The sequence below is a fragment of the Balaenoptera physalus genome, assembly GCF_965194825.1.
Source record: "Balaenoptera physalus genome assembly, chromosome: 5".
Lineage (NCBI taxonomy): Eukaryota > Metazoa > Chordata > Mammalia > Artiodactyla > Balaenopteridae > Balaenoptera > Balaenoptera physalus.
Window position 1 is genome coordinate 77,567,790 of NC_138884.1, and position 26,319 is coordinate 77,594,108.

Consider the following 26,319-nt stretch of genomic DNA (forward strand, 5'->3'; position numbering starts at 1 on the left):
ACTGGCACCCCGCAGACATTGAAAGCACGTCCGTCAGGGGTTAGCAGTTTCGCCTCTGTGCTCTGAAATCGCCATCTCCTGGCCACACAGGCTGCCCAGCAGGGAACACAGTGTGCCATCATTGGCAGACTGCTGCTTGTATGTAAATAAATCAAATGAAGTACAGGATAGTTTGAACCGTATAAAAGAACGGGTTGACATCCTACGTAAAATGAGTGAAGCACCGTTGATTAATTGGACTGACCTCGAGAATAAGAGACTGGTTCAGTGAAAGATGGGGCTGTGTGTTGGGATTTGCTCTTTTATGCGTATTCATCCTCGTTATCTGTTTTTGTTCGCAGATCTCTTACCTCCCAACTTCTAATCCACGTCTCCCCACAGCAATCTCCCCAGCTCCTTGCCTATGAAACTTCATGACAGGTTATAACAGGGAAATGAAGGGACTAACCTCACCAAAATGGCATAATGACTATTGAAACTGAGACCATCTGAACAAACAGCAGCTGCTGGAAAAAAAAAAAAGAAAAACACCAAAAAAACAACAAATTTTCTCTGAACTTCCCTTTGATAAGTAAAGCAGGTCTTACTAAGTATTCAGCTGCCATAAGCCCTCTCTGGCATCAGGACCTGCCAAGGAACTGTGTAAATACATCCTGTGAGAACCTTCCATACTTTCCCACTGAGGCCTTAATACCTTTCCCCACCCCCATCCTATTAAGCTGGTATATAAATCCTTACTCCTTACAGCATGCTCTTGCCTACATGTATAATAATCTTTGCTCCTATTAATCTGTCTGTTAATTCACAGGCCCCCAAGTACTTCAACCTAAGTTGGTAAAGAAAAAGTTTTCGTCCCAGTAACACTTTTTAGACTTTTCTGGATACACCAGAGAATGTGTTCAAATACATAAGGGAATTTGGAAACCTTGATTTTGTTGGAAGGTGAAAGAATCCAGTGTACATGTACACAGGCTCTGTGGAAATCCTTTTAAATTTGTCTCAAACAGTGTGTTTAATAACTGACTGAAAACTTTCTCTTTATTTCCCTTAGGGAGAAAGCTGTTGACCACTTAATCTGGGATGATCTGCTGTACTCTCCTGATTTCCCGTGAGCATTTAATCTATGGTCTAAAGGGTCGTTTGTCTGGTATGAGTTGTAGCTGTCTTAACGATTATGGGCAGCAGCAGCGAGGGGGGCTGTAGGGACCAAGTGGAGGTAGCATTTATCGTATTGCACGTGTCACTCCATTGCTCCTGTCCTTACATTATTCCGTTTAATTCTCACACAGTGTTCTTCCCGTTTTACAGATGAATAAATTGGAAGGGTAGATAATTTGCTAAAGATTATACCATTACTGGGACTTCCTGGTGGTCCAGTGGTTAAGACTCTGCACTCCCAATGCAGGGGGCATGGGTTCAATCCCTGGTTAGGGAACTAAGATCCCATGTGCCGTGCAGCGCAGCCAAAAAAAAAAAGACTATACCATTACTGAAAATAAGAGCAAGATGCAGAACTGGTGTCTAGTGTGCAACCTTTCATAGAGCAGAGGAAAGAGGAAAAAATACACAGCCATTCCTCGGAGATATTGTGGATTTGGTTCCAGACCACTGCAATAAAGGGAGTTGCACAAATTGTTTGGTTTCTCTGTGCAAATAAAAGTTATGTTTACACTATACTGTAGTTTATTAAGTATGCAGTAGCAACATGTCTAAAAAACAATGCACATCCCTTTATTAAAAATAGTTTCTTGCTAGAAAATGCTAACCATCACCTGAGCCTTCATCAAGTCAATCTTTTTTGCAATAGTGACTTCACAGATCACCATAAGAAATATAATAATAATAATGAAAAAGTTTGAAATATTGCGAGAGTTGCCAAAATGTGACACAGATGCAAAGTGAGCAAATGCTGTTGGAAGAATGGAACCAACAGACTTGCTCCACACAGGGTTGCCACAAACTGTCAATTTGTAAAATATGCAGTATCTGCAAAGTGCAATAAAGTGAAGCAATAAAACGAGGTATGCCTGTATGTATACATACATATACTTACTCAGCTTTGCAAAAAGACAACTGAAAGTTGAATATAAACGAACTAATGAACATTATAGCAAATTGACAACTTCACATAGAGAAAATTATTTCAAAAGTTATTTCAAGCTATGCCAAAAAATGAACAGTATTTTGGGTACATCCTTAGAGGTGGGTTTATTGTTCATAGTGATATTGGTATCAAAAGAAGATAAAATATGAAAACTGTTCCAGTGGTACAGGGCATAGTAAGAGGGGGACTCATGAGCAGAAGTCCTCTATCTGTTCCTTTCCTGTGTGTGTTAAGCAAACAGTAGTTAAACTCTTGCACTGAAACTAGAGAAACCATTAAAAGATGAGCATTCAGCTTTCAGTATTGGGTATTTTGTGGTACCTGGATAGATGAGGGTCATGGGATGCTGAATTAGAGTGGCAGGAGTGTTCTAAGCAATTGGGGGAAGTGATAGGAAAAGAAATCTAGATTCTTGACACAATCTCAATTTTCTTCTGTAAAATGGAGAAAAACAGTAAAGGGTAGGTAGGCCACCACTGCTTTCTCGGTGGCCTTTTTGACAAAAACAACGATACAAAGTTTATTGTTAACGAATTTCCTTTCAGGAGAAGATTGATAGCTACTGACCCGTGGAATTCAGTGCTCAAGGGTCACTTTTAAAGAGGTTTGAGACAGACTAGATTATAAACTTATTTGTATACCTATTGTCTGTTCCCTGGTAGAATGTAAGCTTCACAAGGACAGGCATATTTGTTGAATCACAATGAAGAGGGTTGTGGTGAGGGTTGAGTAATGCATGTAAAGCTGACCTTGGGCATTGCTTAACTAAATGTAAGATAGAGTTCACTTAGAGCCAATATGAGTAGCAGGTTTGAATTTTGGCATTGCTTGTTGTCAGATGTAAATTTCCAAAAACTTATGAATAAAGTTGATTATATGCCATTTTGGAGTTCTGATCATGGCTTACTTTGTTTCCCTTTTCAAGTATTCGGGTACATTAGAAACCTTATGCATATATGCAAATCTACTTATTCAGCCCTTATTTCACACCATTGAGTTCTAACAAAGTTAGGAGGAAAAGTTGTGAAATGAGAGTGTAGTAATTGGAATGTTAGAAAATGTCTATTGGAAGGATAAGGTCTTATTCTATCAACTGACATGAGTGATTTGGAGGTGTGTTTAGCCACACAATATTGGGTTAAAGGATATGCACCTTTTCTGCTTCCTTATGTAAAGTTTGTAGGGCATGAAAAGTTATAGAAAATAGTTTCAAAATTATTAATGGACACATTTTTGATACTTGGATCTTAAGTTATTTTGTAGGACAGATACTCTCTTTCCATCATTTTGTAAGAGATGGAGCACAAGGTACATTGGTTGGCAAGAGTTTATTAGCCAACTGAAAAGCCTCAGATGTTTTTAACACTTCTTTGAATTATTTATCAACATTTACCAAGACTCAATGAAAGATGCCAGAAAGCAGGGGCCATTGTAATCAATTCTGTTAGAATTAAGAGTAATCCTTTGAATGATATTTGTTACGATGATAAATGATTTGAACACCTTAATCTACAAATAGAATTAATATGGGAGACAGCTTCAAGAAGCACTTGAATTGTGTTCCACCAGACTACCAAATAGGGGAGACTTATCAAGGCAAAAACTGCAAGGTTACAGTTGTTACATAACTTGTTTATCAAGAATTATAATGGGAGCTGGCAGGAAGTAAGGGTGCTTGTTAAATAAGGATTGATTGGGGTCTGAAATGGTTGCATGGTTACAGGAGGGAACAACCTTGAGATAAGGTTGCAGCTAGCAGATGGTTTAAAATGGCTGGTGGGAAAGAAGATATACAGATTGCCAACAAACACATGGAAGGATGCTCAACATCACTAATCATTACAGAAATGCAAATAAAAACTACAACGAGGTGTCACCTCACACCAATCAGAATGGCCATCATCAAAAAATCTACAAACAATAAATGCTGGAGAGGGTGTGGAGAAAAGGGAACCCTCTTGCACTGTTGGTGGGAATGTAAATTGATACAGCCACTATGGAGAACAGTGTGGAGGTTCCTTAAAAAACTAAAAATAGAACTACCATACGACCCAGCAATCCCACTATTGGGCATATGCCCTGAGAAAACCATAATTCAAAAAGTCATGTACCACAATGTTCATTGCAGCTCTATTTACAATAGCCAGGATGTGGAAGCAACCTAAGTGTCCATCGACAGATGAATGGATAAAGAAGATGTGGCACATATATACAATGGAATATTACTCAGCCATAAAAAGAAATGAAATTGAGTTATTTGTAGTGAGGTAGATGCACCTAGAGTCTGCCATACAGAGTGAAGTAAGTCAGAAAGAGAAAAACAAATACCCTATGCTAACATATATGGAATCTAAGGGAAAAAAAAGGTCATGAAGAACCTAGGGGCAAGATGGGAATAAAGGCACAGACCTACTAGAGAATGGACTTGAGGATATGGGGAGGGGGAAGGGTAAGCTGGGACAAAGTGAGAGAGTGGCGTGGACATATATACACTACCAAATGTAAAATAGATAGCTAGTGGGAAGCAGCGGCATAGCACAGGGAGATCAGCTCGGGGTTTGTGACCACCTAGAGGGGTGGGATAGTGAGGGTGGGAGGGAGGGAGACGCAAGAGGGAAGAGATATGGGGATATATGTATACGTATAACTGATTCACTTTGTTATAAAGCAGAAACTAACACATTGTAAAGCAATTATACTCCAATAAAGATGTTAAAAAAAAAAAGAATAAAAGTGACACTTTGGTTCTCCTGGTCTTTTTTTTTTTTTCTTATCAAGTTGATTTGTTAATTATTCCCTTATGTACTCATCCATTTGTTCAACACGCAGGAAACATTAGTTGAGTATTTCCCATGTGCCTGCCATTGTTCTAGGAGCTGAACATACCCCAGTGAACAAGGCAGACATAGGTTTACATTCTGTCAAGAGGAGACAGAATGTAATGTAATGTGTTTGTTTGTTTGTTTTTATAGTTTGCATGAAAACACATCTTCTAAAAAAAAAAAAACACATCTTCTGTAGGCAGGGTTTATTACCTTCTCACTGGCTAAAAGCATGAAGTTTTATAGTTTTCATAGACTTTTTACTTCCCCGTTTAGATATTTCTAAGAATTTACAGAAAGGTACAGAAGTTTCTCTTCAGAGGTTTGATGAAAAACAGCACATTTAGTGTTAGTGGCAGAAAGCGTCTGGAGCCCACACAAAATCACACTTTGGAAAGTGCTGTAGTGATGTGATTGTGAGAAGCTGGTACTACTGCTCTGGTAAGCTACTTTCTTGCAGTATATTGGGATTTACATACCTTTGCTGGGATTCAGTTTCCTTCCTGTAAAATGGGAATGATAATAATAGACTCTGTCTCATTGGGTTCTTGTGAGAGTGCTGAATTTTGCATGTAAAGTGTCAAAGTGCCTGACATACAGAAAAACACTTCCCAAATGTTAGTTTTTTATTATTACCTTAAACTGGGGACTCAGATAAAGTTTCTTGGAGGAAGACATATTTAAGCTGAGACCTAAAGGACAAGAAGGACCCAGCCTCGTGAAGATGGGCTGGGGAGAGCGATCTAGGCAGAGGAAACAGCTGGTACAAGACTCAGGTGGGGCCGTTCAAGGGCAGAGACTGGGGGGAGGTGAGTGATCACGTGTGGCCATGTGAGCCTGACGAGGGATTTAAATTTTAAGAGCCACAGAAAAGCAAGGGAGAGTGTTAAGTGTGAGAGTTGACCAGGTCTTATTAAGATCTTTAAAAAGGATCACTCAGCTTGTCATGCAGAGAATGGATTTTTTAGGAAGGCAAGGGTGGAACCAGAGACCAGTTAGAGGAGAGGCTATTTCAGAGGTCAAGGTAAGAGAGACTCTGAGCCAGGATCGCAGAAGTGAAGACTGGGAGAGGTGATGGATTAACTCTGTCATACTTGATTTTTAAACTTCCTATTCTGTTATTGTGCTTTTGTTTTCCATTTTACAGATATTTAAAATTCAGATGTCTTTTTTCTATTGAGTTCTTCAAAGAAGAGAGAAATTGACTTTTCTTCCACTGATGTGTTTCAAAAAATCGTTCTCCATAATTTAAGCTTTTATGTTTAAATTCTTATTAACTTCTTCAAATTTCTATCCAGTTATCAAAATGTATTCATGAGTTTCCTTTATCCCTTTGATTTTGAAAACTCTTACACAGCCAGGTTTTCTGATTTTTTCTTCTTTAAATTTCTTGGGGTTGTGCCTGTTTCTGAATTCTTCTAAATTGAAGTAGAATTCTACTATACCACTACTAGTCTGTAATTGCTGCATAATAGGCTATAAAAGCTGGTAATAGCCCTTTTCTTTCACATATTATGTATAATGTATATTATATTTGAATCCATTTATTTTTCCATTTAAATAATTTTATATTTAGTATTCTCTATAATTAGAATTGCATTAAAATCTAAATGCTATAATTTACACATTTATGCAATTATAAATAGGGTAAACAGACATATAAATACTTAGTCTCAAGTTTCAGATTTCATTCTTATGCACCCAATGATTCATTATTTTCTGTCTTCCTCCATCCTTTATGCTTGTAAACTCATGCTGTTCAAGAATATGCTGTAGTTCTCCATCTGTCCAATTCCTTTTTTAAAACACTGCCAGTAATAAAGTTAAAAGCTAGCACAGAAATGGTACTTACTATGTAGCAGGGACTGTTTAAGCACTTTACATTTTCAACTCGTGTAACCTGTCCAACTCTATGAGGTAGATACTGTTATCATCTCCATGGGCACCAAGCAGCCTGCTCTACACAGGCTGTTCTCTGTAGCACTACCCGGTATAGTTGATGACTAAACAAATAAATATATACTATATCTTTTGTTGTTTTAAGTATTATATATTTTTGTGACTGTTTTAAATTGGATCTCTTATTTTTCAGCTGGCTATGACTGGTTATACAAGGATCCTATTGACTTTTTTTTTTCTCACCATTAACCTATTTTTATACCTCTAGGATTTTTTTTTTTTAACCTAATTCCTTTGGATTTTCTAGGATTATCAGTTGCATCACCAGCAAATAATGGTGCTTTTCTCTTTTCATGTATAATTATATTAGTCTGGGATTTCCAAAGCAATATTAAATAATTGTGTAAGTGGGAGCTAATTTTTAGGCCTGAAATGAAAGAAAATGTGTCTAGTTTTATTATTAGATCTAATTGCATAAAAGTTTATTTTTGTATTCTTGAATGTATTCATTTTGTCTCTGATAGGAGCACACATTTGTGTTCTAATGGTAGGTACATCTGAGATTTCCCCCTGCCCACCCCCCTGCCAAACTTAAATTGTAAGTGTAAGTGCTCTGGCTGGAAGACCTTAAAAGACCCTAAAAATATAAAGATGAATTTAATTCAGCTAAATTGGATTTGAAAGTATGGGAAATCTAAGTGTGATTTAGATATTGCAGGGAAAGGAAAAATACTTTAGATGAAACAGTGTTTACTAGCTCACTGTTTAGGGCACTAGTTCTCCAACTGGGCTGCACATTGGGATCAACTAGTAAGATTTACAAAAAATACTGATGCTTGTGTCCCACTCCCAGGTAATCTGATGTAATTGGTCTGGGCTGCAGCATGGGCACTGGAAAGTTTTTAAAACACCCCAGGTGATTCTCATGTATGGCCAAATTTTATAACCACTAATCAGGGAAGACTTTACACCTGTTTCTCACCCTGCACAAATTCTGGTTAAATAGGTTTGCATAGCCTAGTAGTAAAATATGCCGCTGTTGTATACCAACGTTCGTAGCAGTGTTAGTCACAAGAGCCAAAAGATGGAAACAATCCAATACCCACAGATGGATGTGAATGGATGAACAAAGTGTGGTATATACATACAATGGAGTATTATTCCGCCTTAAAAATGAATGGAATTCTGATAGATGCTGCAACACGCATGGACCCTGAAAACATCATGCTGAGTTAAATAAGCCAGATCTTGCATGACTCCACTTACATGAAGTTCCTAGAAGAGTCAAATTCATAGAGACAGAGAGTGGAATAGAGGTTACCAGGGGCTGGGAGAAGGGGGCATGGGGAGTTATTGTTTAAGGGGTATAGAGTTTCAGTTTGGGGATGATGAAAAATTTCTGGAAATGGATAGTGGTGATGATTGCACAACGTTGTGAATGTTCTTAATGCCACTGAATTGTACACTTAGAAATGGTTAAAATGGTAAATTTTTTTTTTACTGTGTGTTTTTTGTTTTGTTTTATACAGATTTATTTATTTATTTTTGGCTGCCTTGGGTCTTCGTTGCTGCACGTGGGCTTTCTTTAGATGCAGGGAGCGGGTGTTACTCTTCGTCGTGGTGCGCGGGCTTCTCATTGCGGTGGCTTCTCTTGTTGCGGAGCAGGGGCTCTAGGCACGCAGGCTTCAGTAGTTGTGGCACATGGGCTCAGTAGTTGAGGCTCGCGGGCTCTAGAGCGCAGGCTCAGTAGTTGTGGCGCACTGGCTTAGTTGCTCAGCGGCATGTGGGATGTTTCCGGACCAGGGCTCGAACCCGTGTCCCCTGCATTGACAGGCGGATTCCTAACCACTGTGCCACCAGGGAAGCCCTAAAATGGTAAATTTTATGTATATTTTAGAACAATAAAAAAATTTTAAACAAAAAAGTTGCCAGTGGTGGGCTATGAGCCATCTTTTCCAGCTAGTTTTAAGAGTGTTGATGGTAAGGAATGTGATACAGAGTGATTTAGTCATGGCCTTAATAGAGTTTGTTTGGTGGTGGTTTTCTCTCCACACCATTTTTGAAGAAGGTAGCTCTTTTACTTTCCTAACAATTGTTAACTGTTATAAAACCTCCGCACGTGTGCAGACAGGTAGAGGCAGTAAAACTGTAATCTGCAATGCAATGCTGTGAAGACTCTTGTATGAGGATCCTTCTGAAGCAAAGATCAGAAGAGTCTCTTTCACCCTCACACCTTTGGTGTACTCCTGCCTGGACTGCACGTGTACACAGCAAACAAAAAGACATCGAGATCACTGTTTTTATCATGTGAGGCATGTAGCAAGAGAAGTATAATTTGTATTGGACTTGACGATGTTTCTGGTGTTCCAAAGAGAAAGATGAATTGAAGTGAAATAAGTCTCTTTGGTATCAACTTTCATGACAAAAATGAGGCCGTTTATAAACTGTCTTGACTGTTTGAAAGAGACGGATCACAATGTCAAAGAAAGGCCTTGACTTACTAGTCCTGATAATCTGCTTGAGCAGAAGACAGGTGAGCTTTCTTAGCTTGGTTTTCCTATGCAAAGTAATTGTATCATAAATTCATCTTGGGTGCCAGGAGCATATTAATATTCAGAGTTTCTAAATTCTGAAAGATGTATTGTCCAGGAGATATGCTTCCTCACCAGGCAGAGGATTCTAGAACTGCACTGTCTAGAAGTGTGCTCTTGAAATTAGGCTAGTGCTACTGAGTATATTAATTTCCTATGGCTGCTGTAACAAATTTCACAAACTTGTTGGCTTAAAGCACACATTTACTATCTTACATTTCTGGAGGTCAGAGTTGGAAATCAGTTTCACTGGGCCAACATCAAGGTGTCTGCAGGGCCACGCTCCTCTGGAAGGCTCTAGGGGACAGTCTGTTTCTGTGTCTCTCCCAGCTTCTAGAGCTCCATTCCGTGCATATGTTGGCTCAAGGCCCCTCCCTCCATCTTCAAAGCCAGCAGCATAGCATCTTGCCTCAGCTGTCACATTGTCTTTTTCTTCTGTTCTGCAGTCAAATCTCTCTCTGTCCCCTTCTTATAAGGACACCTGTAATTACATTTAGGGTCCACGTGAATAATCCAGGATAATTTCTCCATCTCAAGATCTTTAGTTTAATCACATCTGCAAAGTCCATTTTGTTACATAAGGTACAACTGATAGGTGCTGGAAACTAGGATTTGGATCTATTTGGAGGCCATTATTCAACCTACCATACTGAGGACTGAATTTTTAATTTAGTTAAATTTAAATTTAAATATCCACGTGGCTAGTGGCCACCATACAGTATATATGAAACATGACGTATGAAACATAGAACATTTCATCCTCACAGGAAGTTCTGTATACAGCACTGCTTTAGAAGACATCTAGCAGCCAATTCTAGATGCTTCATTTCATAGCTACAGGCCATCTTTTTTTAAAAATAAATTTATTTATTTATTTTGGCTGCGTTGGGTCTTCGTTGCTGTGCGCGGGCTTTCTCTAGTTATGGTAAGCGGGGGGCTACTCTTCGTTGCGGTGTGTGGGCTTCTCATTGCAGTGGCTTCTCGTTGCTTAGCACGGGCTCTAGGCATGTGGGCTTCAGTAGTTGTGGCACATGGGCTCAGTAGTTGTGGCTCGTGGGCTCTAGAGTGCAGGTCAGGGTTGAGTTGCTCTGCAGCATGTGGGATCTTCCTGGACCAGGGCTTGAACCCGTGTCCCGTGCATTGTCAGATGGATTCTCAACCACTGCTCTACCAGGGAAGTCCTACAGGCCATCTTAATTGTTGGGCTGCTCTTCAAAAAACATACAAAATCTATGTAAATCTTTTTTTTAATTTTTTAGAAATTCAGAACACATCTTCCCATAGATGGGCCAGGGAAAATCCCTGGTGATGCTTCATCATTGAGAAAAGATGTGATGAGCATTTATGATGGGTCAGGCACTGAACTCTGAAGGTAGTTCATAATCTACAACGTAATTTTTTTTTTATTCACGTTCTTTCATTCATTTATTTATTTATTTATTTATTTATTTATTTATTTATTTATTTATGGCTGTGTTGGGTCTTCGTTTCTGTGCGAGGGCTTTCTCCAGTTGCGGCGAGTGGGGACCACTCTTCGTCGTGGTGCGCGGGCCTCTCACTGTCGCGGCCTCTCGTTGCGGAGCACAGGCTCCAGACGCACAGGCTCAGTAGTTGTGGCTCACGGGCCTAGTTGCTCCGTGGCATGTGGGATCTTCCCAGACCAGGGCTCGAACCCGTGTCCCCTGCATTGGCAGGCAGATTCTCAACCACTGCGCCACCAGGGAAGCCCTACAACATAATTAATAAACATTGCGATAGCAGGAAGCACTGGGAGCATGGGATCAGAAACCAATCCCGGCGAGGTCAGGGAAGGATTCTGGAGAATGCAAAAACCTAAGTTAAGAAGTTGCCAGGCCAAGAATGGCGAGAAAGAACACAGGCAGAGTATAAGAAAGATGTTACCTTATCGGCAGAGGGAGAAGCATGCACAGAGGAAAGAGCTTAAGAGAGGGCTTTGGGAGCTAAGTAGTGCCATGTGACTGAGTATGTGGGCTCTACGGGGGAAGGCAGAAAAGAAGGCAGGGGACACGTCTTACTGGGCCTAGTATGTCATCGTAAGGAGTTTGACCTTTATCCTTAGTATCAGGATTGGTTTTAATGCAAATAACAGAGGCCCAGTAATAGTGCCTGAGGTTCTGATCACCGATTAAGATGTGTGGGGATTTCCCACACACATCCAAGTAATGCTTGGATACCAGCTGGCTGTCCTGCAGTTCAGCTCTATTCTGACACTGTCTGCCTGGAGGTAGCATCAGATCCCACAGCTGGAGGACTCAGTCCCTCAAGACTGCCCCCACCCCCCCCATCCAATGCCAACTGTGAGTCTAGGCTGTTACCTGTGCTTTTGACCAGCTGGCTTAAATCAGATGTTCTCACGATCCTAGCCTGGGGTTTGACTGATTAAAGTGGCTCACAGACCTCAGAGAAACATTTTACTTACTAGATTACCAGTTTATTATAAAAGGATATAACTCAGGAACAGCCAGATGGAAGAGATGCAGAGGGCAAGATATTAAGAAGGGGGTGGAGTCTCCACGGCCTCTTTGAGGCATTCTCCCAGAATCTCAATGCACTCACCAACCCAGAGCTCTCTGAACCCCGTCCCTTTGGGTTTTTATGGAGGCTTCATTACTTAGGCATGATGGATTAAATCAGTGGCCATTAGTGATTGAGTCGATGGCCGGCCCCCTTTCCTAACCTGGTGTGTGTGTCGGGGCGGGGGAGGGACTAAAAGTTCCAACCCTCTAACCACAGGGTTGGGTCCTCTGGCAACCAGCCCCCATCCTTAGGTGCTTTCCAAAAGTCACCTCATTAACATGACAAAAGACACTTTTTATTGATCTCACACTTAAGAAATCCCAAGGGTTTTAGGAGCTCTGTGCCAGAAACAGGGACAAAGACCCGATGTATATTTCTTATTATAAATCACAGTATCACAGGGCCTTGAACAAGGCAGATGCTTATCAGGACCCAGGCTGATGCGGAAGTTGTGCTCCATACGGTTCTCAGGGGCTCAGATTCCTTCTACCTCATTTCTCTACCGTCTTTAGTGTATTAGTTTCCTAGAGCTGCTGTAACAAAGTACCATAAACTGGGTGGCTTAAAGAACAGAAGAGTATTGTCTCCCAGTTCTGGGGGCTGGAAGTCTGGGATGAAGGAGCCGACAGGGTCGGTTCTTTCTGGGGGCTGGAAGAATGAATCTGGTCCAGGCTTCTCCCCTAGTTTCTGGTGGTTTTCTGGCAACCTTGGGCATTCCTTGGCTTGTAGAATATCTCTTCCTTCATCTTCATATAGTGTTCTCTGGGTGTGTGTCTCTTTGCTCACATTTCCCCTTTTCATAAGGACACCGGTCATATTGGACTAGGGGCTCCCTCTACTTCAGTATGACCTTCTTACCTAATTACATCTGCAGTGACCTTATAACATCACATTCCAAATAAGGCCACGTTCTCAGGGGGTTAGGACTTGGACATGTGAATTTAGGGGAGACACAATCCAACCCATAACATCGAGGGTATGGTCAAAGATAGCAGCTAGAGATCCAGCCATCACATTTACATTCAGGGTCTTCTTAAAGGGCCCATCCTTGCAGGTCCTTTTGCACATTAATTTGAATATTTGCTCTGGAGGGTGTCTCAAAGCAGCCTAGCACAAACAGATTCTGGTTCTGAGGTGGTCATTGGAGAGTTGTTCTCCTAAAGAGGACACTGGCCACTTGTTAGCAATGCCTCCACTTCAGAAGTGGGGTCAGAGAAAAGCCTCGCTGAGGATTGAGGAGAGGGAGAGGGAAGCTTGTTGCTTCTCCTCAGATCATTCCAGAAGGACTTCATGGAGGAGAAAGGATTCCAGGAGGCATTTACAAGACCAAGTTGCTAGGGCCATCTGGCTCATTTCCCACAGGTTAGTTTCAACTATGACATCCTACAGACCTGCCAGCAGGATTCATTGCCACCTTTCATTTCTTCTGTGCTTTCACCCCCTCTCCCTTTTGTGGTATCTGTCCTGCTGGGGGTTGTGGTTATTGTGGGCTTGCCTCCTCTATTAGACAGTATGTTCCTCAAGAGGAAACAAAGCGCCTTTGAAGTCTGATAGCTCTCATAGAGGTGGTGGTGGTGGGATTTCATAGCTTCAATCTCAGCTCCAGCACTTAGTAGCCATAGGAATCTGACCCCCCAGAACCTTAGTTTTATCATCTGAAAAGTGTGGTAACAGTATTTACCTTACAGTGTCGTTATGATCATTAAAAATAACAAATGCAAGTGCTTGGGCTAGAGCAGATGCTCAATGGTAACTATTGGGTTGGCCCAAAAGTTCATTCAGGTTTTCCTGTTACAGCTTATGGAAAAACCCGAACGAACTTTTTGGCCAACCCAATATTATTTGTTGTCAGAGTTTATCTCCAGGGCCCAGCACAGGGCATCTTGCAGAGTAAGCACTCAATAAATATTTGTTGCCCCAGTGGAAATTTAGATCATGACTATAGCCCTGTGCTTTCCTCAGATCTGGAAACTATAATTAAAATAGCCATCACAGTAACTATAAAACACAAGACATTGGAAAAGATAGGTATCAAATGTGGGGAGAAATAAATACATTTAATGTAAAAAGAAACACCTGAAGGACATAATAAGTACATATGTATCATTTACAAGTCAAAAGACTCCAATGTCACTGATGGCATAAACAGGACAATATGGTTTGAGGAATCCCTTACACACAGGAGCCAGATCTGACTCAGACCTCTGATTGCAGGTCTGAGGGCAAACCCTCAAACACAGCTAGTGACAGCCCAGGAAAGCCCTCTGAAAGAGAATTGTTAAGTGTGACCTTGGACGACAGCAGATAATAAACTACAGGTAATGGTACTAGAGTAAGAATCTTTCCCTGTGATTTGGGGCTACAAATTTTATGGTGTCTGATCACAGGAAATGTCTCCCAAAGCATTAAGCTCTCCCACACTTGAAATAATATTTTCATTGCTAAAAGCTCAAGGTCAAAAGAGCTGGACGTCTTACCTATCTTTGGGAAGATGCACTTTGAATTTCTTTTAAAAAGATATTACACAGATATTCTTGAGGAGCAGCCCAGCCATAACTCAAGATGGCCTGTGGCTATGAAGTGAACTATCTGGTATTGGCCTCTAGCTGTCTTCTAAAGCAGTGCTGTCAACAGAACTTCCTATGTTCTATATCTGCTCTGTCCAATGTGGTAGCCACTAGCCACATAGCTATGTAAATTTAAATTTAATTAAAAATTCAGTTCACTGGTGCACTATCAAGAATAATTATAAAGCTGTAGTAATGCAGACCATGTGGTATTGGTGCAAAGATAGATAAAACCAACCTATCAAACAGAATAGAGCGGGAAATAGGTCTACATGTATGTGGTCACCTGATGTATGATAACTGCAAATGGAGGGAAGTGATCTTTTAAATAACCACGCTGGATTCATTGGATAGCCACGTAGAAAAAAAGATGTGTGGACCCAGCTTTATATCCCATCACTCACAACAATCAGTTCAAAATGGATTATAATTCTAAATGGGCAAACTAAAGCTTTTGGAGGAAAACAGAGAAGGAATATTCATAACCTGGAGTAGGCAGAGATTTCTTAAACAAAACCAGTCACCATCAAAAGTTGATACATTGGAATATTAAAACTAAGAACTTTTGGGGGGCTTCACTGGTGGCACAGTGGTTAAGAAACCACCTGCCAATGCAGGGGACACGGGTTCGAGCCCTGGTCCGGGAAGATCCCACATGCCATGGAGCAACTAAGCCCGTGCGCCACAACTACTGAGCCTGTGCTCTAGAGCCGCGAGCCACAACTACTGAGCCCACGTGCCACAACTACTGAAGCCTACGCGCCTAGACCCCATGCTCCGCAACAAGAGAAGCCACCGCAATGAGAAGCCTGCGCACTGCAACGAAGAGTAGCCCCCGCTCGCAGCAACTAGAGAAAAGCCTGCGTGCAGCAACAAAGATCCAACGCAGCCAAAAATAAATAAATAAAATAAAATTTAAAAAAACTAAGAACTTTTCCCCTCAAAGGACATCCTTAAAAGAATGAAGAGGAACTCAGAATTGGAGGAGATATTTGCAACACATACACTTGATAAAGGATGCATATTAAAAAAGTCCTCTTATAATGGATAAACTGTGGTATACTTATCCAACGGAGTACTACTCAGCAATAAAAAGAAATGAATTACTGACACATGCAACAACATGGAGGAGTACAGTATGCTGAGTGAAAGAAGTCACAAAAGAGCACATACTGTATGATTCTAGTTATATGAAATTCTGAAACAGGGTAAAGCTAATCTACAGCAGGGAAGAAATAAATCAGAACTGTCATTGCCCCCAGGAAAGTGGAAATGTAGAATGACTGGGAGGTGGCATTGAAAAACTCCTTTGCTCAAAACTCAGCAAATCTACACTGAAGATTTGTGCATTTAATGTAAGTTTTACATTACACTAATTTGATGTAAGTTTTACATCAAAACAAACCTTAAATACTGAATTCTAATTAATTACATATATGCTGAAGTATTTAGAGGACATGTATTGCTATCTGCAATTAACTTTGAAATGCAACAACATGAAGATGGATAAAGGGAAGGATAGAAATGTAATAAAGCAGGTTCTGTAGAATATTAATGGTAGAATCTGCGTGGTAGGTTTACTTGTGTTTACTGCAAAATTCCTTAAACTTTGCTAAATATTTGAAATTCTTTATAATCAAATGTTAGGGAAAATCAAATAAAAAACAACTCAGAAAAATGGGCAAAGAATTGAACAGAAATTTCATAAAGGTATTTCTAAATAACCAGTAAACATATGACTAGGTGCTCAAATTCATTAATCAGGGACATGCAAATTAAAATCACAGGAGACATAATTAAGTGTAAATCGGTGCGAACACTTTGGAAAACTGCTTTAAAATATCTACTAAATTTGGACATGGCACAACTATGATCCAACAATTCCACTTCTGGGTATATACCCAACATGGCTTGTGTACTTATCTGTAGGTGTGAATATTTCAATAAGTAGCACTGTCTGCCAGAGAGTGGCAATAAGGAGCCACAGAAGGATTTGACATTTCAGAGACTTCAGAAGGATTTGAGAGACATGATCAGATTTGCATTAGGAAGATTAATCCTTGGCTTTGTAGAGGATGGCAAGGAGAGGAGTTAAGGGGCTGTTTGTCGAAGTAATCCAGCAATTACGAAGTCCCGAAATAAAGTAAGGGAGATAGGGATGAAGAGGACAGAGTATAGTTCCTATTTGGAGAGCAAACACAGAACTTGGGCAGGTCACTAAATTCCCCTGTGCTTCTGGTTTCTTCACTTGAAAAATATTAACAGTACCTACTTCATTGATGATTATTTTGATGATTTAATGAGTTAAGGCACAGGAGGATTAGCGATTGTTAAAAAAAAAAAGCAATTTTAATTTAATTCTCACTGCCTACTATGCAGAGCAAGACGTAGGTATGGAGATGAGAAAGCATGTAGAGAAATATTTTAATTTGGCAAAGTCCATGGAAGCCTGCTTTCTCCCAAGCACAGGTAAAATCAGCTCTCTGCCCAGGACTGGGTCAGTTTGGGGACACAGGGTAGAATGCTGAGCTTAGGAATGAGACAGGTCATGTCAGAATCTGGGCGTGAAATGGTCCTAAAATGCCACGGGTGAAGAGCTGGGATTCTACTCAGGTAGCCCGAGCTCCTGCACTAGGACCGGGGTGGGGTGGGGTGGGGGAAGCGTAAGCATTTCCCCTCCTGCTCCCCACCTTCTCCTGTGAGACATGGGGCAGCTAAATGGGGCGGGGATTCAGGCTGAGGAGGTGAAGTTGGGGCCGGAAAAGATGCCAAGGGGACGCGAGCTTTCCCGTGTTTAGCCAATTGGGTGCACCCAGGACCGCCTCCATCTGGTGATTGGCAGACCGCGTCCCCCAGGGCTCTCGCGGCCTGTGGGGGCTTGTCAGAACTCTCGCGAGGGTGCAGGTCTTCCTCCGGTCCTTGGGCACTTGGTTTCGCTGCTGAGGGGGTGTTTGCCCACTACCGGTACCTCGGACCCCTGGTAGCCTCCGTCCGCTCCCAACCTGGGCCGAGGGGCGTCGAGGGACAGTGGGCGCGGCCTGGGCGTTTGACTAGCCGCAGGCAGGTAGCTGCCTGTCTCGAACCCCGGACCCGCGGTGCCCGAGGCGGAGGTGAGGCGGGTCCCGGGCCGTGGGGTCTCTTAGCCCCCCGAGCTCGGGCTTTTCCTCGCGTTCCCCTGCCTTCTCCTCCGCCGGGCGGAGATTCGCGGTCCGCGCGGCTCTGCTGCCGCTTGGCAGGAGGAACCCAAGATAGTAAAGCGCGATCTGATTGGGCCTTGCCGGGTACTGACGCTCGCTCCATCTGTGTTGAACGGTTTGCAACCTTGGAAGGGACATTTGAATTAAAAATAGTGGGCGAGTTTGTGGTTCTATGGTTAACGCACTTTTGAGTGCACGCAGTACGGTGAGATACAATGCTCAGAGAAATGAACCGCCTTGCTTAAGTGGTCGGTTCCTGTCCCAGCCTGTTTCTAGCTCGTGGTTACTCGGCTGCTATACAGATAGTTAAGGCAGCGTAAGGTCACATCTACATTTTTAAGTTCATTTCTAATGCAGACACTTAAAAAGCAGCCCTATTCACCTCCTAAAAAGGTAATGCAGATTCCTCCAGTAAAGGAGCGTGTATGTATTGAATTCTTGCGCATGGCAAACAACAAAAAGTTATCTTAAAGTAGTTTATACTTAATACTAACTAAAAGTCTTGAGCCTGAGTCTGTATTTTCACTGAAGAAAAAGCACTGCCAAGAAGGGGGGGGGGAAAGGCAGACAGGGATTGCGAAGAAAATACTTAGACCTGTAGACACCTGAATTTTCATGTACCACTGTGAAACTTGGTAGAAAATAACAAGTGTTGGCGAGGAGCAGGAGAAACTGAAACCCTTGTGCGTTGCTGGATGTAAAATGGTGTAGCTGCCGTGGAAGTTTGCTCCTCAAAAAAGGAGTTACCATATGATTCGGCAACTCTGCTTCTTGGTATATAACCAAAATTGAAAGCAGACTGGAGACAACAGCATCCAGTCTCTTGTTATATATTTGGAAGTAAACTATTTTGGTATCTTGCATTTGGCCTATCAATCAATCAACAGAAAAAAGATCATTTTGAACTAGCTCATTCTAAATATACAGCCAAGACAAGTGGCAGCTTCCATAATGTCATTAGGATGTATTTTTATCTTAGGTTCTTTGGAGGGGCGGGATAGGGGTAAATGCTCCCTGCACGTAGTTAATGTAATGTATTTCAAAGATTATTTGCACTCTTGTTTTAATTTTTACTGAGTTTTCATGTGTGGCTTTTGAAATCAGAGTGATTGTTGCACGGATATTATAACAAGTTTCAGCTGGCCACAACAGTGCTTTCAAGGTTGCCAGCTATCCTTGTGAGTAGATATGACAGTTTTTTTAACCACAAAAATGAGTGACCGTAATTTAGAGCAAAGAATGCACATTAAACTTTGTGTAAAGTTAAGTAAATCTGCAAGCGAGACACTTGAAATGTTATATGTAGTTTATGGTGAAGTAATGTCAAGAGCAAGAGTCTTTGGCATAAAAGGTTCAAAGAAGGCAGAGATGATACCCACGATGATGCAGGAAGTGGCTGGCCAGTCACCACAGGACACATGAAAATTTGAGAGGGTTGGAATTTAGTTTGCTTAAATAACCAACTGACTAAGAAAAAAACGGGTAAAAATTTAGACAAACTCATTCTGAAAGAAAACTTGCACCTGAAGAAATTTTCTGGCAAGATGATCTCTCCTGCTGTTGTGGTCAATGATCCTGTAGAGGCCAAACTAAAATAGAGCTGCACAGGAACCTGCCACTTGGGTGCATATTCAGGGCAGTCCTACAATTTTGTTTCATTGGTCTTGGAGAAACTAAAATGAGCTGAGCTTCTTCAGACATTTTTCATTGGCTCTGTAGATTTAAGCCACTTACAGTGATTTAAGCAGAGTGAAACCTGTAGAGTTGAGTGTGCAAGTAGATAGCATGGAGCTAGAAGTCTATTAGGAGGAACCTAGCAAACCATTAGCTCGGAATGAGGAACTCAACATGGGAGCATTTCTATCTTATTTCAAGTTGAGTTCATCTGAATAATCAGGTTACCTGCAGGCTGGGAGTTAAACCTTAAACAGGGAGCTAAAGATCAATTTAACTATGTGGAAACATCTTAAAAAATAGTGGCCACTTTTAGGCAGAAATATTCAGACTTGTAATAATGAAACTTTTTTGTTGGGGGAGATGTTGGAAACAGGTATTCAAGTCTGTTAGCAAGAAGGAAATAGAAGAGGCTGCAAGGAATGGTGGGCAGTTTATGACACTTTCCTCTTCTACCCCCCCCTCCCCCAAGCCCCCGATCAGGACCTGATTTTGGTCAAAAGTTAATGAAACCTTCTATTCGTTATGTAAATTCCAATTTTAAATAAATTTTCAGATATAAACTGTTCAGGTCTGCAACTTGGTATGAAAGGTAGACAAATAGGGCTCAGTTTTGATCCTAACTTCTTTCATCAGAATGAGATTCCATAGGTTGAGAAGAGTTTCAAAAGGCAATACTATAAATAGCAACATGTAAACAACACACAATCTTTTCAACAAGGACTGAGATTTGACCTTCAGGTTTTCCATGTTTTATTTGACTGAGTGTGATGGTCCCATAAGAATACTGAGTTCAACCAGTGTGAATTTGTTATTCGGAAACTTGGGTCTTTGCCCTAGTTTCCTTAACAGTCTCTAGCATGAAGCTGCCATTATTCAGTATCAGTATTGTCGTAACCTAGATAGATATTCAGTACATCAGAATTCCAATGTATGGATGACAAGTCAGAGCCCTGTGGTAGTGACCCTGAGAAAACTAGTTCTATTAGTTATACTGTTTTTTTTAAATCTCCCAGAAATTCAGTTTTACATTTTGTGGAAACATGAGCCAAGTCTTTGTTACCTCTGGGACACTGCTAGCCAAAGCTGTACGGCCTACAAGGCAAAAATTATATAACCAACATAATTTTTTCCTATTGTTTTAGTTTCCGTTACCAAATTTTTACAACTTGGATGGTGTTTTGTACTGTGTAATGAAATTTATTAAAAGTATACATAAATGACATTCCAATAAATCATACATTGATTTCTTATATTTGTTTTGATAATCTGTATTTTATTATGAAGTATTTGCTAATCCTCCATATTTTAGCCACATGCTGATATCTCTTGTGATTGAAATCTAAATAAATTTTACCTTAATTGCCATACCTCTGAAAATTTTTAAATTGACTAATATTTAAGATCTACCCTCACCTACCCACCAGTAAGGTATTAGTGAAAACACAGTGTAGGAGGTGGTGTGGTGAGGTTCCAGCTCTGGCTGTATTTGTGATCTTAAGCTTTCCATCAGTATTGGATACCTGAGGCTCCTGTAACAGATTACTGCAAACTTGGTAGCTTACTGAAACAACAGAAATTTATTCTCTCACAGTTCTGTGGGCCAGAAGTCAGAAATCAACTCCACTGGATCAAATCAAGTGTATGCTCCCCCGGGAGGCTCTGGGGGGCTGGGAATCAGCATGTTCCTCACACCTCCCAGCGTCTGGTGGCTGCCAATGTCCCTCAGCTAGAAGCTGCATCACTCCAATCTCGAGGCCAACATTAAATCTGCTTCTTCACGTGGCCTCCTCCTCTGTTCACGGAATCTCCTGCCTGCCTCTTATAAAGGCACTTGTGATTGGATTTAGAGCCCACAGAGATGATCCAGGATAGTTTCCCCATCTCAAGACCCTTAACCTAATCACATCTGCAGTGACCCTCTTTCAAGTACGGTAACATTTACAGGTTCAAGAACCTGATCTCTTTGGGGCCATTAGCCTACTACACCATCTCTCTAGGTTTTCCTTCTGTCTTCACCATATCACCTCTAGAACAGTACTGCCAATAAACTTTCTGCAGCAATGGAAATGTCCTGTATCTGCTATCCAGTACAGTAGCCCCTAGCCACAGGTGGGGCTACTTAGCACTTGAAACGGGGCTAATGCAACTGGGGGCCTGATTTTTTAATTTTAGTTTTGACTTAAATAGCCACGTGTGACTAAGAGCTGTCCTTCTGGGCAGTGCAGTTCTAGTGTTTCTATAGTTCTAAACTCTGGACTCCGAAGCAACTAAAAAGTTGTTCTGTCTTTCCTCCAAAGTTTTACCCCCTGGCTATAAAACTGCTCACACCTTTCACCTGCTATTGTTTAGTCTAGTGGACTTCAAGCTTTTTAGCCAAAATCCTTGTTACTTTAAAAAAAAAAAAAAAAAAAATTTGGAAAACCAAAGTATGAACAAGACTGTAACTGGCTGAAATTGGTTAGTGGGAGAGAGAGGATCTGTGGCAGACCCAGGGTCTCCACCTGTCTACCCAGCCCAAGTAACTCCTCAAGGGGCAAAGAACCAGCACCAGGACTCAGTGGAGTGGAGCCATTTGTGAAACCAGTGGTTATCCTTGGGATCTTTGCTAGAGCCTTCAGACTTTTGTAGTTAGCATTTGAAGTCACCTCATCTAGGCTTTTAGCCTACCGAATACCCTGTCCGCCAGCACACTGCTCACTAGTCACAGCACTCAATTAAGAAAGCATCACAAGCCTTTACACTGGAGGCCTCCGTCAATGGACCAGTCGCGATCACATCCACTGATCTGCTTTGTTCATGCATGTGTTCACCTAGAATAGTACCTGGCCCTAGTAGGTACTCTTATCATTTTTTATGAACATTAAAGCCAGCATTTTAGTACCGTATAAATATCAAGTATCAGTATTTTCATTTTGATTCAATATTACAATGATCATACGGTATTGTCAAAATGGCCCTATAGCACTACTAAGTGCTTACTGCTCACCAGGGGTTTTTTTAGTAACTGTCATTATTATCAACTTACAGATAAAGAAACTGAAGAAGTAACTGGTCTAAGATCATATAGGGTGGGGATCTGAATCTAGGCTCTTACTATGCCACTCCTAAGTAAGCCACCCACTTGAATGCAATTTATAATTCATTCCAACACAATTAACGATAGTACTAAACTTAATTATAAATGATACTGCTCCTTGTACTATAATCATGGGTTTAGGGCCCAAGTTAAATATCTGAGAACCTATGGTATGCCAGGCACTTGGTTAGACCCCAGGAATATAGTGGGAACCAAGAGGGGCTTTATGGGCAGGGGCAATTAGGCAAGCTCACAAGCAACTACAAAATGTGCTTCCAAGTATGATAAGGCCATTACAGGGTGCTACAGAAATCCATAACAAGAGCACTTGGGAGGAAAGATAGTGCTTATAGAAACGTGGGAAAGTGTATGGGTGCATTCTAGGTTAAGTTACAGCATTCAGAGGCCTGAGAGGCCAGAAAGCAAGCTGCCATCTTAGAATGGTCTAAAATATCCACCTTAGCCCTGCACACAAACTGTTGTCAAATCCTCCCGTAAGGTCACTTCTCTGCATCTTCACCTTGCTTTCCCCCCAAACCTTTAAACACATCCCTCCCCAGGGCCTTTGCACTTACTTTTCCTCTGCCTGAAATGCTCTTCACCCAAATATATACAGTTGACCTTTGCACAATGCAAGGGTTAATCTGAATAATTTATAGATGGCCCTCCATGGACCATGTAGTACTGTAGTACTTACTATTGAAAAATATCTGTGTATGAGTGGACCCACGAAGTTCAAACCCATGTTGCTCAAGGATCAACTGTATATAACCATGTTATCTCCCGCAGCTCTTTCAGGTCTTCTGTAGTTAGTCATTCTCCGACCAGCTCTATCTGAAATTATCATGTCCTCCACTCACAGTGCATATACACGCTCTTCCTATTTCCCTTACCTTGTTTTCCCTCTAGCAATTACGCTAACATTTGTTCCATAAATTTCCTATATTAGGAAGCTAGATTTTACAAAATAATATGGAATATAAAAAGAAATGAAGTTTAAACAGAGGCTAAAACAATATTTTGAAATAAGCATTAAAAATGAACCCAAGGTGAATACCTTTAAGACTTCTGGAAAATGAGGTATTTGTAAACATTCAGAGCTGATCAACAGGAAGAACCCCTAGCACACAATGGGCTGTTAATCTTGCTACACTGACACATTTCTTCCCATATGAATACTTTCCCATCACCTCCAATACTTTCAAATTCTATCTAGCATCATTGCGTCCTTTAAATTCCTTTTTACAGCTCATTATGCTACATTCATCAGAAGCATTTAACACGTTGATGGATGCTCCTTTTGTGCCAAATTTTGACTTCTTTTAGGTTCAATGTAATTATATACTATAAAGAGCTTATATTCTCAACAATAAGTCTCTGGTCTTTAACACTCCTACCCCCCTCCACCCCCAAACTGACCTAATCCCCATCTGAATACTTCTACCGTTTAACCAGGACACTAAATCTCAAGAGAGAGAAGTGACTTTTCATAGTTTACATAGCCAAAAAGGTACATATGAGGCTCCTTGTTCAGGGCTATCCATATGTGATGGTATCTCAATTCACTACCTGAACTACTGCTTCATCTGTAATTTTACAGTATCCATTTCACAGAGTTGTGAGAATTAAACCACCAGCACTATCCCACTGCCCTAAACTCCTAAGCCAGTGCAGATACGTGGTTGCTACAAGTTATGTGAGAATAGTTGACCTCACTGGAGGCACTTGTGTGTTGTAAACTGCAGAGTGATAGTTGGTGTAAGTCAGTTAAAATACCAGTGTCAGGGCATTCCAGCTTCATTGGCTTGTACCTGTTGTCTTCAACCTATAAAAAGAAAAGTTTTAAAATTACCTTTCTGAACAAATAGAGAAAAACAAACAAGAAAAACCTTTGAGGACCATTCTTTTCAGTTTGTCTCAAAGGATATCCAGAAAAAGCCTTTTGTACACCTGTTCCATCATCTAGATTTTTTTCCACCTTCAGAGATGACCACAATATCCAAATTCCCTTCTCTATTTGAAAACACTAGATGGTATCCCCAGAGGAGTCTAAAAAGCAGGCCTGCAGGTACCGTCAAACCTAAGGTTAAGTTTATCACTTTGCTATTAACTATACAAATATCACTAAGGTGCTAAAACTGAAAGAAAATCTTCTGGTTCAGCTGTGACTCCAGACAGGATCCAAAGAGGAGTTCTACAATCTCTTCTCTGGGTTTTATGGAGACTTTCTTTACCCTTCTGTGTTAGCCTCTTAAGGCACTGCGTCAACCTTGAAAGGGCACAGGAAAGGGCGATTTGGGTTTTTCACAGGGCTCTCTACCATTTCCTGCGTTCCTCTCTCGTCAGTGTCCGTGGACCTCAGCAGTTTCTTTAACCGAGTCTGAAAACCCACTAGAAGCAGCTGTTCTGCTTGTGAACGTCCGTTTCCTTTGTGAAAGGAGAGCCGGATTCGGGCCTTTGCACCAAACACGTGCTTGGGAACCCTCCGGTCGCCATTGGCCACGTGCTCAGGCCCGGGTCGTTTCACCTCACTCAAGGACAGGGACATACCTGCGTTTAGAACTCAGGCCGCTGCACCCGCAGTCGTTGGAGACAAAGTCCCCAGGCTCACGGTCGGTCCGAGAGCCGCTGTTGCCGCCGCAGGCTGGGCCCTGGGGAAGCAAAGGGCAAACTTGTTACCGCGCCCGGGCCTGGCCGCCGGGAAGCCTCCGGGCGGCTCGGCGCGGCGTATGTGCCTAGCGCGGCCCCGGGACGGGCACGGTCGCCCGCCCCCCCCGGGCCGCCGAGGGCTGCTCTACCCCTGCGTTCTGGCCGCCGGGAACAGTGGAGCTCCGGGCGGGCAAAGCTCGAGGGGACAAGGGGCAAGCCCAGCACCACCCGGGCCCGCGGACCGGCCGAGTGCCACCCCCCCACCCCCACCCCCACCCCCACCCCACTGCCCCCACTGCGCTGACCCACACTCACCGCTCAATTCAGCAAGACTGAGGCCGGGGCGTGCGTGCGGCGCCGAGACACTGCAGTAGGGGCCGGGTGGGGCGGGAGGAGGAGAAAGAGAGGGTAGGGGCGGGGCGGGAGGAGGAGAAGGAAGGGGTAGGGGCGGAGCGGGCAGCCAATCCCCGGGAAGTCTCCGGAAGAGGGTGGTGCGGGTCCGGCCATTGGTGCCCGCGGTCCCTGGCCGGTCGGGGTCTTTCTGGTCTTTCCGTGACGGGAGCATGAGCTAAGCCTACGCGGAGCAAGCTTCTCGGAAGCTCCAGGAGTCTTGACGCTTCCCCAAGGCTTTGGCGCTCGTGGATCTGGTTCTCTGAGGCCAACGTGCCTTCCTCTGGCCTCTCCTTAGGAGGCTCTAGCCGTTACCCCAGGGCTGAGCCAGGACCCAAGAGATTCCCCTTCTTACGACTACGCAAGTTCAGTATGTGTTTAGAACCTGTCCTGCTAAACTGTAAGCTTAAAGAGAGGCTCGGACCACGTCTTCTTGAACGTTCACCCATGGTCCCTCCTAAACCTGGGAGGACCAGCCTCCTTTCTTCATGCTCTCTGTTCATTCATTCGCAGGGTTCAATAAGTAGATTGGGGGGGTGGGAGTGGCGCGGGGGGGCTATGTTGGGGGTGAAGTGGGAGGTAGGGAGGGAGGCACTATAATCCTTCCCGAGGTGACGGACTCAAACTTGGCAAACGATTAAGTGGGTTTAAATTGGAGTATGTGCTAAAGTGAGAACTTCTATTCCTGTTCTAAGAGTTTACCTTCTGTTAACAAATTTAATCCTCAAAATATTTTTAATCATCCCCAGATTATAGGTGGGGAAGCCGAGACATGTCGAGTAACTTTCCAAAGTCACAGAGAAGCTAAC

The 26,319-nt window shown here is 42.2% G+C and overlaps 1 protein-coding gene and 1 long non-coding RNA gene across 12 annotated transcripts in view; one reads left to right on the forward strand and one right to left on the reverse strand.

Moving 5' to 3' along the window:
* The window catches only part of LOC309661053 (uncharacterized protein), a 37,634-nt gene extending 35,960 nt beyond the window's left edge, over positions 1 to 1,674 (forward strand). For 7 of the 9 annotated variants that reach the window (XR_014263822.1, XR_014263823.1, XR_014263824.1 and 4 more), the window contains one exon: positions 342 to 1,674. The gene's annotated coding sequence lies outside the window, so the exon portion shown is untranslated. The remainder of the gene's footprint in view (positions 1 to 341) is intronic. The other 2 variants (XR_014263826.1, XR_014263828.1) reach the window with 2 other exon arrangements.
* A 3,439-nt stretch (positions 1,675 to 5,113) lies between these two features.
* LOC309661054 lies at positions 5,114 to 25,509 on the reverse strand. 3 transcript variants are annotated; one of them, XR_014263830.1, is made up of 5 exons: positions 25,436 to 25,509; positions 25,022 to 25,122; positions 24,248 to 24,296; positions 9,633 to 9,897; positions 5,114 to 8,692 (listed from the first exon to the last, which is right to left on the reverse strand). It is a non-coding gene; the product is annotated as an uncharacterized lncRNA (long non-coding RNA). The 3 variants fall into 3 exon arrangements; XR_014263831.1 differs by lacking the exon at positions 5,114 to 8,692 and having other exon boundaries at positions 8,711 to 9,897; XR_014263832.1 differs by lacking the exons at positions 5,114 to 8,692; positions 9,633 to 9,897 and having other exon boundaries at positions 20,129 to 24,296.
* Between the last annotated feature and the right edge of the window lie 810 nt (positions 25,510 to 26,319).